The 18,534-nt window shown below is 41.1% G+C and overlaps 1 protein-coding gene and 1 long non-coding RNA gene across 5 annotated transcripts in view; one reads left to right on the forward strand and one right to left on the reverse strand.

The window, feature by feature from the left end:
- Window positions 1-18,534, reverse strand: part of GRIN2D (glutamate ionotropic receptor NMDA type subunit 2D) — a 688,972-nt gene that overhangs the window by 616,360 nt on the left and 54,078 nt on the right. The gene's annotated exons all lie outside the window — the stretch shown is intronic.
- LOC140065816 (uncharacterized) lies at window positions 11,010-13,227 on the forward strand. Its single transcript, XR_011848066.1, has 3 exons — window positions 11,010-11,089; window positions 12,583-12,711; window positions 13,039-13,227. It is a non-coding gene; the product is annotated as an uncharacterized lncRNA (long non-coding RNA).

Raw genomic sequence — 18,534 nt, forward strand, 5'->3', positions numbered from 1 at the left:
TGTGTGCCACGTTTATAACTGCAACTTGACAGAATCGCACACTCTGGGGGTCATTTACTAAGGGCCCGATTCGCGCTTTCCCGACGAGTTAACATTTCCGATTTGCAACGATTTTTCCTGAATTGCCCCTGGATTTTGGCGCACACGATCGGATTGTGGTGCACCGGCGCTGGCATGCACATGACGGAAATCGGGGGCGTGGACGAGCGAAAACCCGACGGATTTGGAAAAAACGCTGCATTTAAAAAAAAAAAAAGTGTTGCGGAGCTTGCACTTACCTTCACTAGGAATAGGCCGGTGAACTTGAGTGCGTTCCGATGCTCTTCAGCGCAGCAGCACCACCTGGTGGACGTCGGAGGAACTGCCGTAGTGAATCCCGGCCGGACCCGAATCCACAGCAGAGAACGCGCCGCTGGATCGCGAATGGACCGGGTAAGTAAATCTGCCCCTCTATGTTAAAGGTACACCAAAAAAAGTTGGTGCACACTTCCCAAGCAGTGCAAGGTGCGCCAGATTGATGAAGTTGCGTCATGTTTAGTGATAAGCGAGTATACTCGTCTGAGCTTGATGCTCGGTCGAGTATTAGCATACTCGGACCGGCTCGTTGCTCGGACGAGTATTTGCCCTGCTCGATAACGAGCATTTAATTAAAAAAAAAGAAGTGAAGAACAATAAAAAAATACAATTAAAACATTTAATTTAATCGTTTAATTGAAGAAAACAGTGAAATAATACAGTGCAGAATAGATTGCAGATGTTCGGGGACACGCGTGCAGAACGGTGTTCTCCGCAATAGTATTTGAAGAACAATATGTGTGAAGAACAACTTGCAGATGTTTGGCAACATCTGCAAGTTGTTCTCTACACATATTGTTCTTCAAATACTATTGCGGAGAACACCGTTCTGCACGCGTGTCTCCGGAACAGATTGCAGATGTTCCCGAACATCTGCAATCTGTTCTGCACTGTGTTATTTCACTGTGCTCAGTCAGTTTGTAATTTTACAGAAAAATGCTCGGGTCTCCCATTGATTTCAATGGGGCTCGTTACTCGAAACGAGCACTCGAGCATCGGGAAATGTTCGGTTCGAGTAACGAGCACCCGAGCATTTTAGTGCTCGCTCATCTCTAGTCATGTTTGATGAATCTGCACATAGTACAGTTTAAACTACTTTTGATAAATGTGGCCCTATGTGCTTACCCTTTGTATAATTATCAGTTTCTAAGAGAATAGCACATCAGTTGTTACAGTATATGTTTCCTAATGACTTTATTTTGGAAGCTAGTATTAACAGTAGTGGTTCCATAAGCAGTCTTTCTTTTCAGGTAAAGGTTGAGCCAGGTTATTGCTAATTATGTTCAATATGCTTTTGATAATATCCAACATACATTCTATTGCTATTATTTTTAAATGAAAAAGTATATATCTGCTAAACAGGAAGATGGAGTATTTAACTCTAGCCATCATTTGTTACCTGCCCTGCCATATATTTTAATAGGTGAAGAAATAGTAGAAATGCTTGTCCCAAAAGTCATTATGATCTATTGATTTTTCAGAATTCAAAGGAGGAAGGAAATTAGTCAGTACTTACTTTATAAATGTATATAAAACCTAATCATTTTCAATGTCTCTGTGTCTTGCAAATATTTGAAGGCAATATGCTCCAGTCTGTTCTATGTGCCAAACTGTGATCCAAGCGTTGGACCAAGCACTGATGAGAGAGTATTATAATGCAATTACACTGCTTGCCAGATTGTGCAGCTCCAGACTATTAGAAGAGTAAAGATTACAGTTACATTATTGGTTAATACCATTCCCTCATTACCAAAAACATGTACCATTTCTAAAATGAAATTGTATCTTGAATATTGACTCATGGCCTTGTACTCTTTAGTATAAAGATCTTTTGATGAAGTTTAACAAATCAAAGAATATAGTGTTGACATAACACTGTGATTTAAACATAAATAATACAAATATAAAGTTTTACGTTTGCCTAAATGTATATCTAAAAGTCTAAATAAATGTCAAGAAACATTGGTTCGGAGATATATCTTCTAAAAGAAAGCAGGTAATATATCTGACAGTATAACTGTACATTCACTGTATAATATAGATCAATGTGGTCTAGTGGTAGGGAGCAGTACTAACTGGATTAATATAAACAACTAGCTGTAGCTCCTGGCATTGCCCGGAATATCTATCTCTAGACTGTCTCATACTGTTTCTGACCGTCTGTGTGGCCGGCAGTCTCTTTCAGTGCCTGTCTGTCTGTGTGGCCGGCAGTCTCTTTCAGTGCCTGTCTTTCTGTGTGGCCGGCAGTCTCTTTCAGTGCCTGTCTGTCTGTGTGGTCGGCAGTCTCTTTCAGTGCCTGTCTGTCTGTGTGGGCCGGCAGTTTCTTTCAGTGCCTGTCTGTCTGTGTGGGCCGGCAGTTTATTTCAGTGCCTGTCTGTCTGTGTGGGCCGGCAGTTTCTTTCAGTGCCTGTCTGTCTGTGTGGGCCGGCAGTTTCTTTCAGTGCCTGTCTGTCTGTGTGGCCGGCAGTTTCTTTCAGTGCCTGTCTGTCTGTGTGGCAGGCAGTTTCTTTCAGTGCATATCTGTCTGTGTGGCTGGCAGTCTCTTTCAGTGCCTGCCTGTCTGTGTGGCCGGCAGTCTCTTTCAGTGCCTGTCTGTCTGTGTGGCCGGCAGTCTCTTTCAGTGCCTGTCTGTCTGTGTGGCCGGCAGTCTCTTTCAGTGCCTGTCTGTCTGTGTCTGTTTATAAAATTACAGCTGATCTCTGGTTTCCTTGGCAACTGGAACAATTTTACCTCAGACATTTTTGATAAATCTCCCTCTATCTCTGTATCCCTATCCATCTTACCTCACACGTAAGTGTTTTACTCATTGCCTATAATAACCAATCACAGCTCAGAGCTCAAATGAATTACCTGTGACAGAACAGCAGCCAATCACAGCTCCGCTTCCAACTGCCACAGAAGCAGCAGACAATGGCTCCTGTATATTGTGGGTAATAAGTGGATTTTGGAAAGTGTGGGATAAAAATTTCGGCTCAAAACCTAGTCTAAGATGTTCTCGGATTCACAAGCAACAACTGTCCAAAATTTGGTGATTGTAAACGTGATGGTACATACACATACATCCAGCTTTATATATTAGATTGTTTATTATAAAAAATTATATAAATACCATTACGGTACTTGACCTTCTCCCCAGGGTGACTAGCATTTGGTAATCACTGTGATCAAAGATTATAGATTTGACTTTATGGACTTTCTTCAGCCTTTTCAACTAATAATATACACCCTATACATTAAAGGGAAGGTGTCACCCAAAATGGACCTATTTTCATGCTGAATGTATACATATACCTAGTTTCTATGCTAAACATATTTCTTGGTATTTTTAATGATTATGTAAAAATATTTTCATGTCACTACTGTAGGGAATTGCTCTGGTAGACACTAGGTAGTATTGCAGGAGGCAGAGACACACAAGTGTTTTATTGGCACTTTTAAGCCAACCAACATACTGTATATTCAGCCTTTGCAAAAGCATAAACAACACAAATCCTGCCTGGCTAAGCAATGACTAATACAAGCACAGGTCCCTCTCTATACTTATTCCCAGGTGCTAGACACCTGCTCTTGACCAGCAGAATGAGGTGCATGAACACAGTCCGGCCTTCAGATACCCAGGTGATGCCACTTCTACTGATTCTACCATGAGGTCTACATCAGGCTCTGTGACCTGCACCTGTCAGCTATTTAAAAGCCCTTTAGTTTTACCAAAATATAATGGGGGAATCTATCACCAAAGTGTTTGGTTTCTTCTACTTTTTAAGACTTTTTAGTTTTAGCTGAGCTATTTTGGTCTCAAAATGAGACAAACAAGTCTTGCCTAAGGCAAATATGAGACAAAAAAAGTCTCAGAAAGTAGTAGAGCAAACTAATAATAAACAAGGCAAATGGTGCCACAGGATGGATCCATGCTTTCATGTTGTTGGCGCCAAATTCTGACCCTACCATCCGAATGTCGCAGCAGAAATCGAGACTCATCAGACCAGGCAACGTTTTTCCAATATTCTACTGTCCAATTTCGATGAGCTTGTGCAAATTGTAGCCTCAGTTTCCTGTTCTTAGCTGAAAGGAGTGGCACCCGGTGTGGTCTTCTGCTGCTGTAGCCCATCTGCCTCAAAGTTCGACGTACTTTGCGTTCAGAGATGCTCTTCTGCCTACCTTGGTTGTAACGGGTGGCGATTTGAGTCACTGTTGCCTTTCTATCAGCTCGAACCAGTCTGCCCATTCTCCTCTGACCTCTGGCATCAACAAGGCATTTCCGCCCACAGAAAAGCCGCTCACTGGATGTTTTTTCTTTTTCGGACCATTCTTTGTAAACCCTAGAGATGGTTGAGCATGAAAATCCCAGTAGAGCAGCAGTCTCTGAAATACTCAGACCAGCCCTTCTGGCACCAACAACCATGCCACGTTCAAAGGCACTCAAATCACCTTTCTTCCCCATACTGATGCTCGGTTTAAACTGTCTTGACCATGTCTACATGCCTAAATGCACTGAGTTGCCGCCATGTGATTGGCTGATTAGAAATTAAGTGTTAACGAGCAGTTGGAAAGGTGTACCTAGTAAAGTGGCCGGTGAGTGTATAGTGGCCCTGCCCGGCAGCACTCGTCCATGTGTCCGTGGTCAGGTGGACCTTGTCAGAAACGGCGTTGGTCAGGGCACGGATGATGTTGTCTGACACATGCTGGTGCGGGGCTGGGACGGCACATCGGGAAAAGTAGTGGTGGCTGGGGACCGAATACCGAGGGGCGGCCGCCGCCGTGAAGGTTGCGAAAGGCCTCGGTCTCTACCAGCCTATAGGGCAGCATTTCCGGGCTAAGTAGTTTGGAGATGTGGACATTGAGGGCTTGGGCATGTGGGTGGGTTGCACTGTACTTCTTCTTGCACTCCAGCGTCTGGGGTATGGAGAGCTGAACGCTGCGCATGGAGACATTGGTGGATGCTGTGGAGGATCGTGGAGGCAAAGTTGTGGTTTTCGCACGGGAGGTGTTTGGGCCGGGGTCCTGGGCAGGGGGCTGACTAGCAGAGGTAGCAGGTGACACAGGGGAAGGAGCAGTGGTGTGAACGGCCTTGGTTCCATTGAGTGGGGTGTTTAGCATTCATATGCCTGCGCATACTGGTGGTGGTTAAGCTGGTAGTGGTGGAATCCCTGCTGATCCTGGTGTGGCACAGGTTGCACACCACAGTCCGTCGGTCATCCGGTGTTTCTTTAAAGAACCTCCAGACTTCCGAAAATCTAGCCCTCGCCACGGGAGCTTCACTACGTGAAACATTTGGCGCTGATGCACCAGCTGTGGCCCTGCCTCTCCGTCTGGCCCCACCACTGCCTCTTCCAACCTGTTCTCGTCGAGGACTCGCCTCCATCTCAGAAGCACTGTGTTCACCCGGCCTATCAACCCAGCTTGGGTCTGTCACCTCATCATCCTCCGATCCCTCAGTCTGCTCCCCCCTCGGACTTCCTGCCCTGACAACAACTTCCCCACTGTCTGACAACCGTGTCTCCTCATCGTCCGACACCTCTTTACACACTTCTTCCACTACGTCAACAATGTCATCATCACCCACAGACTGCGACCAGTGGAAAACCTGGACATCGGAAAAGAACTCAGCAGCAACCGGACAAGTGGTTTGTGACTCGGGAAGGGTACAGAAAACAGTTCCTCAGAGTATGCCGGTTCAAATGCCAAATTTTCCTGGGAGAGGGCAGACTGGGGGGAAGGAGGCTGAGGTGGAGGAGCTGGAGGAGTGCTGATTTTGGTGACATGGGTGGACTGCGTGGAAGACTGACTGGTGGACAAATGGCTAGAAGCATTGTCCACAATCCACGACATCACCTGTTCACACTGTTCTGGCCTCAACAGTGCTCTACCACGAGTCCCCGTAACTTGAGACATGAACCTAGGGAGTGCAGCTCTGCGGCGTCCCCCTGCTCCCTCATCAGCAGGTGGTGTCTCACCCCGCCCAGGACCACGGCCACTGACCCCTGCAGTAGTTGGACGCCCACGCCCTCGTCCTCTACCCCTAGCCCTCGGGTTCAACATTTTCAAAGTTAAAGTGTAAACTGTAAAATTTTTTTTGTGTTTTTTTTGTGTTTTTTGTGTTTTTGTTTTTTTAACAAAACGATGCTATCCTATTGCTATGGCTAGTTTCTAACCTACACTGACAGCACACAGCAGGATTTTGTGCTGTGCCTGATGACTTTTAGTTTTGAAAAAAAAAAAAAAAGAAAAGAAAAAGCAGACTGTGCCTAATTCAATCAAACCCCTAATAAATTGTCCCACTTAGGTGTTTGAGATGGATGTGTGTCACTAAGAGCTAAACAGAACGTTCGCAAGACTCCCTGCAAATTCGTCACAATATGGTACTAGCTGCACTACTAGTGCCAGCAAGGCCAGCCACAAGCAAATCAACCAAAAATAAAATATATAGCGCTATTGTAGCCCTAAGAAGGCCTGTTGGGTTCTCGTATGGCTATTTTCTAGCCTACACTGACAGCACACAACTGGATTTTGTGCTCTGCCTGATGACTTTCAGTTATAAAAAAAAAAGAAAAGTAAAAAGAAAAAGCAGACTGTGCCTAATTCAATCAAACCCCTAATAAATTGTCCCACTTAGGTGTTTGAGATGGATATGTGTGTCACTAAGAGCTAAATATAACGTTCGCAAGTCTCCCTGCAAATTCGTCACAATATTGTACTAGCTGCACTGCTAGTGCCAGCAAGGCCAGCCACAAGCAAATCAACGAAATATATATATAACGCTATTGTAGCCCTAAGAAAGCCGGTTGGGTTCTTGTATGCCTAGTTTCTAACCTACACTGACAGCACACAACTGGATTTTAAGTCACTTTAAGTTTTGAAAAAAAAATAAAAAACCGTCAGACTGTGCCTAATTCAATCAAACCCCTAATAAATTGTCCCACTTAGGTGTTTGAGATGGATATGTGTGTTACTAAGAGCTAAATAGAACGTTCCCAAGTCTCCCTGCAAATTTGTCACAATATGGTACAAGCTGCACTACTAGTGCCAGCAAGCCCAGCCACAAGCAAACAAACAAAAAAAAAAATAACGCTATTCTAGCCCTAACAAGGGCTGTTGGGTTCTTGTAGACTCACTCCTGCCTAACAGTAAGCTAATATAACAGCCTAACGCTATCCCTGCAGCAGCAGCAGCAGCAGCAGCTCTCTCCCTAACGGCATCCAGACAGAGAATGATGCGAGCAGCGCGGGCAGGGGCTAGTCTATTCCAGGGTCACCTGATCAGGCTAGCCAACCACTGCTATTGACGTGTAAGGGTACCACGTCATGCTGGGTGGAGTGCAGAGTCTCCTGGCTTGTGATTGGCTCTGTTTCTGGCCGCCAAAAATCAAAACGGCGGGAAATGCCATTTTCTCGAGCTGGCGAAGTATTCGTCCAAGCAACGAGCAGTTCGAGTACGCTAATGCTAGAACGAGTAGCAAGCTTGGACGAGTGTGTTCGCTCATTTCTATTTATTATTAGTATTGATATACCCCCATGTGTTCTCACTGAGAAAAGTAGGCTTACTAATACTTTAGGGAATTTTAGTGCAGTGTCTATGTCAGTGCATCACAAACAATACTAATGGCATTACAATACAAGTTGTCACTTCTATAGAAAACACAATCATTGCATCCAATACTGAAAATTAATGTCATCAGATTTACGCCACCTAGCACACAGCATGAATAAAATCATCTCCATAAACTTCATTGAATAAGAAAATAATAATAATAAGAAATAATAATAATGAAGAAATTTACTCAGTCAAACCACAAATTAATGACACATTCCCTTTAACAATCTTTAATAATTGTGTTAAAAATAGTAGTAGAATTCAAGGAGCAATTTTTTCTGCATTACACCTGTACTCAATTTGTTTGAATGTTATACCACTGAGTATTTGAGAACCCTTATGACCATGGATCCACTGGAATGCCCAAATGATTAATTCACATCACTTCTAATGCAATAGTCAATTTCAATAATATTTAATTAATATTCTCAGTTTCTATTCAGTGAACTGGATGATAAGAAGAAATATCACATAGTTAAAATGCCCCATCTAGAGACCCACTAAATAGTATCATTAGATGCCTTAACATGCAGTGCCAACAGGTTTTCTGCAAAATGGTATACAGTAGCATTGTAGTCTCACATACTGCCACTTCCATGCATCCTATACGATGTTCCACTTCAGTAGACATTCACTGTACCTTGATTCCCGCTTCAATGTAGAATCTCGATACACAGGCTGCAGGACTCTTCCGGCCTGTGGCTTGCGCCGTCTGTGTACTAAAAGTAAGCCCGCAAACAGACGCACGCGCAGGCCGCAGGCCAAAAGAGGCTTGAGGCTTGCGGCCTGCGCGATGAATGGAGGTACAAAAAGCCAAAGGTTGTTTTTTTCATGTGTTTTATGTTGTCAGTAATTGTATAAAGATTTTGCAATGTGTAAGGCAAAAAATTGTACTGTCACTTACACATACAATGCATCTAAAAGATAAGAGAAAGACAGTGCACCCTATGGAAGCAAATGCAAGCTCAAATATACAATTTTTTAACAATGATCATATTTTACATCAACAATTCTTTAGCTTACATTTATGAAAATTAATTGTGTGGTACCAATTTCCTCTTAATCTGTCAGTGGATCTTTGTGAATGCACAGCAACCAATATGATCAACTGTAGCAGGAAGCAGGGCCAGAACGAGGAGTAGGCAAGGGTAGGCGATCACCTAGGGGCGCCATTGCAGCCCTCAATATTGATCAGCTATTTGTGCATTTAAACCGTCCACATCGCGGTCACTGGAGGCAGGCAGCGATACTACTGCAGCCTGCGTACATTGTCCGACACAGGCACCTGGGTCTTTGAGAGGAGTCGCAGGTGTGTGAAGGAACTGTCTGCAGGGAGCGCAGACTGGTGAGTTTCAGCTGTGCTGAATTTATACTGGGGCCATGTTGTGGGCTTCCTGTATACGGGGGGCAAAGCTGGGCTTCCTGTATACTAGGGGTATGTACAGGGTTTCCTTTATACTTGGGGAATGTGCAGGTTTACCTGTATACTTGGGGTATTTGTGGGGGCTACATGTATAATATGGACAACTAAAGCTAAGCCATACCAATTCAATGGCGAGATGGGGAGAAAAGTATTTAGTCAGCCACCAATTGTGCAAGTTCTCCCATTTAAAAAGATGAGAGTGGCCTGTAATTTACTTCATATGTATACCTCAACTACAAGAGACAAAATGTGAAAACAAATCCAGAGAATGACATTGTTTGATATTTAACTTTTTATATATTTTTTGTTGGCAATGACAGAGGTGAAACTTTTTCTATAACTCTTTACAAGGTTGGCATACACTTTGTTTGTTTGTTGTACATTGGCCCATTCCTCCATGCAGACCTCCGCTAGAGCTGTGATGTTTTGGGCTGGTACTGGGTAACATAGACTCCCTCAAAAGATTTTCTATGGGTTTTAAGATTTGGAGACTGGCTAGGCCTTGAAATTCTTCTTACTAAGCCACTCCTTCATTGCCCTATTGGTGTGCTTGGGATCATTAACGTGCTGAAAGACTTTCATCTTCAAGGCTCTTGCTGATGGAAGGAGGTTTGCACCCAAAATGCCACAATACATGGCCCCATTCATTCTTTCACTTGCACGAATCAGTTATCCTGGTCCCTTTTATACTGAAACAGCCCCAAAGCATGATTTTGTCACTCCCATGCTTCACAGTGCGTATGGTGTTCATTGAATGCAACTCAGCATTCACTCTCCTCCAAACACACAGAGTTGTGATTATACCAAATAGTTCTACTTTGGTTTCATCTGACCATATGACATTCTTCCAATACTCTTCTGGTACAAATGCTCTCTAGCAAATTTCATATGGGTCCGGTTAAGTACTGGCTTAATCAGAGGGACATGTCAGGCACTGCAGAATCTGAGTCCCTGGTGGCAAAAAATGTGCTGAAAAACGTCCCCTCGGCTTATACACGATTCATACAGTCCATAAAAAATCTTAAAAAAATAATAAACTTATATACTCACCCTCCGGTGGCCCCGACCTGCAGCGCTGCTCCCCCGATGTCCGTGCGGGTCCTCTTCTGGCTCCCGCGGCCGTCTTCTGTCTTCACTAACTTCGTGCCGGGCGCCGCCATGTTTTTCCTCCAGGCGGCATCATACTAGGCGCCGTCCAGGGGAGAACAATGGCGGCGCCCGGCACGAAGTTAGTGAAGAAAGAAGACGGGCGCCGAAGCCAGAAGAGGACCCGCGCGGACATTGGGGGAGCAGCGCTGCAGGTCGGGGCCACCGGAGGGTGAGTATATAAGTTAATTATTTTCTTTTAATGCTGGGCTGGCTGTATATTACTGGGGGCAGTGCTGTATACTACTGGGGGCTGTGATGTATGCTACTGGGGGCAGTGCTGTATACTACTGGGGGCAGTGCTGTATACTACTGGGGGCAGTGCTGTATACTACTGGGGGCAGACTGTATACACACTGGGGGGGGGGGGTCTGTGATTAATGCATTTCCCACCCTCGGCTTATACTCGAGTCAATAGGTTTTCCCAGTTTTTGATGGTAAAATTAGGGGTCGGCTTATACTCGGGTCGGCTTATACTCGAGTATATACAGTAGCTAATATAGAGGATCAAGTGAATTCAAAAGTGGGATTGAGACTTTGACTTTTTATTTTCCAAGGATTCCTGAAACAAAAAGTGTATCACATCTGCTCCTATGTTCTTGTATATTTTCTTCTTACTAGTGTCAAAGAATTGCAAAGATATATTAGAAGGACCAACTAAAATGGCTTGTTGGCAGCTAGTTGTAGCAATAACTCTTGTAAAATACAAATGTAATATTTCTTCATGTAGCTGACATAACTAATTGCAGATTGACAAGTCTTTTCTTTCAGAGCACGTGCTTCAACACAGAATAAAAAACGTTCAACCTGAGGTATCATGCCTACTGCTTAAAGAGTGAACATAAAGTTATATTAGTGAGTTTCAAGATCTTCCCTGTTCCGTATCAGTCCCTTCATCCCAGTCTGTGATTCTAGAAACTTTATTTGTCTGTCTCTGCACCTCATGCTGCTCCCTTCCCCCACCTTGTCATCAACTCTGTGCAGAGAAGCTATTAACCCTTAGCGCTCACACAGCACAGGCTATAGACTTCATGTAACTGGTTTACTTATGATTTCTTTCACTGATTACGTGTTCCCTGCTCCTCTATGTGATAGAAACTGCAGGCTGTCTCCATATACATCCTGTATGTGCACTTTTCAGTGTGGGAAACTAAATGGATTTAATGCTAAATTACTTTGAGAGAAAAAACAAGGCATCATGGGATCTGTGGGCAAGCTAAATGGCCTCAGCTTGAGGGCGTAGGCAGACAGATATTAGTCTCCGCCCATTTCACCTCTGGTGAGAAAGATCTTTGTCAAACACTTTCAAAACAGAAAATGGCAGAACTTTGGAAAGAAAATGGTTTGTTTTTAAAGGGGGAATCACATATAATAATTTGGTAAAATCACATTACACTTATGCTTCAGTGTACAGCAGGTGCTATATGATTTAGTCCAGATTTTGTTTGTTTTTTTCTGGGATTTTGCATTTTTTAGAAAAGTGTTTGACAAAAGTTGTCCAGTTAAAAAGTGCAAACAGCACAACAGGAAGGATTTGTAGAAACACACCCAAATAATACACGACTCATTTGAATAGCTTGTAAGCCATAATGCAAACTACATGCACCCCAATATATATCAAATAGGTTTTTATTGTTAGTGCTCAAAACAGGCTAAATTAAAGTAAGACACTTACAAAAACAAAAAGCTGAAGATTTGAGATAAAGTTTAAGTGGATTTTAGGGGTCCCATTGGAATTCTCAAAATAACTGAAGCTATCTGCTTAGATATATTTGGAACTCTTCTAGATATTACTTGGAAGAGCTGTGCATTCTGCCACCTCTCCATTTTTACTAGCTGCAAGACAGGGGTCCTTTCAAAACGTTGTTGGTTCCAGAGATGAGAACTGCATCTTTCTCCCTTTAATTGCACATTATGAAGATTTAGCTTGTCATCTGATTTAGTTACATATCCAACGGAACAAAGATGAGAACACTCTTTTAATACATTTTTATCTTTTTCAACCTTATATAGCATGTGTCTCTACACAGTAATCAAATGAGTTATGTGGGAAAAATACAGTACAAATACAATTCTTTTTAACCTTGATAATATGACTAAATAATAGTCTCATAATTATCTATGACCTCTTGTAAACAGCTTTAAGTAATACACTTACTAAGGATGCTTGGATGAAAGAAATTTCCTAGACTATTGCTGATCTTCAACCCAATACTCACTCAATATTCAAGTGTATATGTCACATTTACTAAAGGAATGATGTGTGTGGTTTGGTATAGAACATATTTATGCAAGATTAATGCTGACATGGATCCTTCATGTTAATGTGAAACCATCCTTCTCGGCAGAAGCAAAGCAAACAACAAAACTGGATTAAAAATGCAAGAGACACCCAGCAGCTACAATCAATGGGCAAGCTCCAATGCATTTCAGCAAGAAATACAAGAGCCTTCTCAATAAATGCTTTGGAATATTAGGTAACATACAATAAAGTATTTGTTTCCAGGATTTGTTTACAGTCTCATACATTGTATATTTTAATATTATAGGTGTAGAAAGCAGAATCTATGTATATAGTGTCCTACTCTACCACACTGCGCTACGCAGCTTGCATGGTTAACCTGGTATTCCCATGAAGACAAAATTCTTAAATATACTCAGGATAATAAAATAACACATTCTCTAATTCACTGTTGTTAAGAAAAATACAGCATTTCACAGATGTAATTCCAACCTGCCTCGAAGAGTCCTGGTGTGTACAACTTTTGTTGCCCTGTGATCTGACCATACATTTTCTTGCTTAGGGTCAGACTGGGCAGATTCTTCTCATTAAGATCTTCTCTTTTCTGCTCCCTGCATTCTCTCTGGACTCCAGACCCACCCCATGCATTCCAACATGAGCTCACACAGAGACGCTCACAGGCACTTCCTGCCGGCAAGCAACATGGTGCGGAGACTAAATCTGCAAGCTACAGACAAATAAGATCTTTATAGCAGGGGACTGTGTGTTATATAGCTCAGATGTGGCAGTGCTGACAGTATGTCAATGTGTGTTATATGCATCTCATGGATCTCATCATCTCTCATCTATTATCTGTCTCATCTCTCTTTTACTCTGTGTCAGATACTATTAAATGTTCAGAAGCTAAATTAAAGTGTATATAAACCTGTATCCTGATAATCTAACCACTTTGTCAGCATACAGCATCTCACACAGCACTGGAAGGATCACGAAGTGTCTGTTTAGAGAGTCCTCTATTCTAATAGAGTAGCTTGCTCTGGTGCAATGCAGAAAGAGCTCTGAATAGGCACCTTTTTCAGTAACATCTAATTTTTTTTTACAACCTGTAAACCTGTAATGATTGTCTGGATCTATAGTTAGATTTAAATGTGGGCATCTTTTGCAGAACTTGCTTTATGCGGCCAGAGAACCCCTGTTACATCCCTAATACCAGAATAGTGATCCAAGCTGTTTTTATGGTTCTTTCAGCTCTATGAACATGCCATTACAGGCGGTCCCCTACTTAAGAACACCCAACTTACAAATGACCCCTGTGCCTACTGTGACCTCCGGTAAAGCTCTCTGGATGCTTTACTATAGTCCCAGATGGCAATAATCAGCTGTAAAGGGTCTGTAATGAAGCTTTATTGATAATCCCTGCTTCAATTACAGCAAAAGATTTTAAAACTACAATTGCCACTGGGCCAAAATTTTTTTCCCTGTAACTACAATTATAAAATATATAGTTTCCATTTGCATACAAATTCAACTTAAGAACAGACCTATGGAACCTATCTTGTACGTAACCAGGGAACTGCCTGTATATATTTTCCAAAAGAGGATTTTTGTATCACAATTACAAGACTCTCATACTAAGACATACTACTGTCCATCTGACATGCAGACAGGCGCTATTAAATTGCTAAAAAAAATACTTTGACAGTCAGTCGCTACTTGTAGAGATGTGCTGTGTGTACAAGAAGAAAATGATCAACATTATTTAAGATGTCATGTGGAAGAAGGAAATGAAATGTAATTTATACACTTTGTGAAAATAAATGGAGTTAATGCAAATGGAACAGAGTTGGAAAAAAAGATATATATCCATGTTTAGCAGCTCTCACAATTCTACTAAGACATTCTTCATTCATTACATGAATTTATAAGAACTGGTATGTTTGTCTTTAATGTTCTGTATGATAAACAAATGGAAGCAATAGCTCCACTGTATAGTCAGCATTTGCAAGCAAGAATAATTTATTCACATATATATTGCTACTATTCCATGCAGAGACGAACATGGCAGAATAATACATGCACAATAGAAGCATACCCTGAAAACAGTGATATATGGTGGTGACATTAAATCACATTTCCCTTCACCGTTCCAGTGAGTTTTGCAATGCGCCAACATTAATGTGCTGCTGATCTTGCACCAGTTAAATTAGATTACACTTTATATGTTAATAAGCACAGACTGAAGAGAAACAATGATTCATGTAGGCGGTCACTATGGCTTCAAAGTTATGTGGTGCAGCAAGAATGTAATGCATATGTGTCTATTCGGATTATGTATTGTGTCACACTGACAATGATACTGTATCTTTTCAGAATTGTGTATTGTAGTCATCAATAATATAGTGATGTCTCTTGTTTTTTTTTGTTTCTGTACATTGCTTTTTGTATCTTTTTAATTGTGTAATTTGCGGCATCAGAGTAAATTTATTAATACTGAATGATTACGATAATATTAATAATACTATGGCACCAATTTAATAGTATCTTAATAGTTTTGAGCATACTGGTTTAGCAATGTCTTAATTTCTTCAATTAAATAGGCAAACTATCCACAAGTTTTTTGCAAGGATAGAAAAAAAAGGTAAGACTGTGTTATTGGAGGTTTTTTTCAGTCTTTACCAAAAATTGGAATTATCTAAAGGACAAGCGATAAATGACAGCTGAGGTCTGCTTGTCGCAACGTATTTGCAAGTAGCAAAAAGAGGAACCACAAGGCCTGCTTAGGTGTCTTCTATTGCTAAACTTTGGCATCGGCTACTCCTGTAAACCAAGCTGGATGTCCCATAGAAGTCAATTGAGCACTGGACACTGGAACTTACAAGCTAAAAAGACAAACCAATGCCAGAAATTGTGATCACAAGGAAGCTCTGGTAGCTTAGGTCCTCACTGTCACTGCTATCCTCTTCCCCAGGGATTGGAAATTTTACAATAAAGGGGTGAATGTAATTAATGGGATACAAAAGGTATATGAATAATGCTAGTGCAGATTCCCAATTGAAAGATAAAAAACTTTTTCTTTATTTAGAAATCCATTAAAATTTCATAGTATTCATTATAGCATAGTAGGTAGGGCAAAAAACCTATGTGTTTCAGCTCAACAGAGACTTACTCATGGCATAAAAAAATCACAGTACACGTGAACATTAAAAGGCATACCTGACCAATCAATGCATTTGTACGTCCCATTCTTGTTGAAAATTTTTTTTTTATCTTTTAGTTGGAATGCGCTCAGGCCTTATTCATGTACCTTTTGGATTACTGCAAGTCAGACGCTAAGGTGCACTCCTATATGGGGTAAGTAAAGGACTTCTCATACTAATTGCAATTAATGGGATACCCTCTTTAATCCCTTAAGGACTAATCCCCTTTAAGGCTTTCAGATCAAGCCCGATTTTTTAAATCTGTCCTGTGTCACTGTGTCAAGTGGATAAAAACTTGGAACACTTTATCATATCCAGGGGATTGTACTGCAAAGTAGTTGAAAATGTGTCTTTTGTATTAAGCTTTGAAAAAAAAATGCATAGAATGGAAGGAGCGCCATTCAGAGCAGATTTGTATTGTATAGTTATATATAGTTACAGACTATATATGGGGGTTTATTTTTTCTGGAATGAGCTCCACTTTTCAGGACACCATTTGGGGGGGGGGGGGATTCAATAGCTACTTGATGAGATTAACTCATTCTTGAGTGGGATAAGAATATTCCTTTTTTTTAATTGATCAATCTTGCTTTATTGAAGAAAAAATTTTAACATTTAACAGATAAATTACATTCCATGGTTTGTTTTACACAATAGAAATTACAAAGTGATTATAATATCATGTAGATGTCATCAATTAGTTAACCTTAATGAACAATTCAGTTTTAACATGAGAAACAGGGAGAAAGAGGGGGTTGGGTGGGGGAGAGGGGTTAGGATGGGGTAAAGGATTGGGGAAATGGGTTGCTGGTCTGTTGTATTTAATCAACCAATTATATTGAGCTTATAAGGTAATTCCTTCATGTTTTATTATGTAGCGTTAAGAAATGTTGAAGACTTTAAAGGATATCCACAGGGCCCATATTTTTAGGTAATTATCATGTGTTTTTTTAATTTTCTGTTGTAAGATCTTCCATTTGTGGTAGATGCAGAATTTCTTTGAATCAGTCTGTAGTGGACGGAGCTCTGGTAGTTTTCCATAGTCTTGGGATAAGTGTGCGTGCAGCTGTCAGCATTAAATTTAATAGAGAGCATTTGTTGTCTCCTTTTTGTGGGGTAGAGATAGATAATAGTAGAGAAGCTGGATCATTAGAGACATTACCACCTGTCAGGTCTGTGGCTATTTTACAGACGTTTTCCCAGAATGGCTGGATTATGGGACATTGTCATAAAATGTGCTTCATCGTGCCTACTGCTCCTCTGCACCTCCACCACTCATTCAGACATGTGGGGTATGTCATGTGAAGTTCTGCTGGGACCCAATACCACCTTGACATAATTTTATAATTTGTTTCTTGAGCTTTTATAGAAGTGGATGTTTTACGTACTTGTTCAAATGCGTTGCACCATTCTTCTTTTGTGAAGTTTTTATTTAGGTCTTCTTCCCACTCTTTTATGAATTGCAGGGGTAGGTCTGTCACTTTATCGAGTAAAAGGTTGTAAATGGTAGAGATAGTATGGGGAGTTGGAGTTGGGGCGAGACAAAGTTCTTCAAACGGGGTAAAATTTCTGTGAAGCTTTAGTTTGCTTTTATGTCTGAAGTAAAAGTTTACTCTTAAATCAGGTTTAGGGATTTTAGCTTTATTTTTTGTTAGCTGTAGAACATGCTACAAAATTAATGTTATCTTTATTTTATAGATCACCACAATTACGGTGATAGCCCATTTATATAGCTTTTTATGGTTGTTTTGCAGAATAAATAACACATTTGGTGAGAAATTTGCTTGTTTTTGCATCTCCATGTTCTAAGAGGTATAACATTTTTATTTTTTTCTCTTTGCTGAGCTGTTTTTTGTGGGACAAGCTGTACTTTTTATCGTTGTCATGTTGGGGTAAATCTTACTTTTTGATCATTTTTATCCTGTTTTTATGATGTTATATATGGAAATAATTTCTGTGTGTTTTTTTACATAGTTTATGGTACCGGTTCATTATACATTTTATTTTATTCTATGGGTTGATACGGACATGGTACTCAATGAGTAATCTTTTTGTGGCGATTTTCCCCTTTTTACTTCATATGTGTTTTTGCATTAGATTGGGGAATTTTGGTACTTTTATTCTTTCATTAATAAGTTTTTTTAGTTGTTCTTTTTTAACTGCTGTATTGCAGCATATTACATTAGTCAGCCTATTTATTCTGCATAAGCTGATAGGTACACTGTAAAGTAAAATCTAACAGGAATACCCTCAAGGCAGCCCGTCATGGGACCCCAGGGATGCCATGAAAGTGAACAGCACCCTCTGTGCCTTGCATGTAGGGTACCTGGATTGTCCGGGTGAGTACCTTCTAATGCCCTATAGATTCTACGGTCACCATAACCATGGTGTCTATAAGGTTAAACAGCCAGGGTCTCAGTGATTGCATGGGCTCTGCTTCTATTATTATTCTAGTATAATTACTTTACACAGCTTAGTATTATCTGCAAACATTGAAACTTGACTGTGTAAACCCACTACAAGGTCATTAATAAAAATATTAAAAAGAAGTGGCCCCAATACTGACCCCTGTAACACTCCAACTGGTCAACCTAATCTGAGAATGTGCCATTAATGACGACCCTCTGTTTTCTAACACAAAGCCAATTACTTACTCAAATACACAGATTTTCCCCTAGTCCCAGCAGTCTCATTCTATGTACCAACCTTTTATGTGGCACTGTGTCAAATGCCTTTTAAAAGTCCAGATATACAACATCCACAGCATCCCCCAGATCCAGTCTGGAACTTACTTCCTCATAGAAGCCAATCAGATAAGTCTGACAGGACCGATCTCTCATAAACCTATGCTGATGCAGGGT

Source organism: Engystomops pustulosus, chromosome 6, assembly GCF_040894005.1.
Source record: "Engystomops pustulosus chromosome 6, aEngPut4.maternal, whole genome shotgun sequence".
NCBI classification, from domain to species: domain Eukaryota; kingdom Metazoa; phylum Chordata; class Amphibia; order Anura; family Leptodactylidae; genus Engystomops; species Engystomops pustulosus.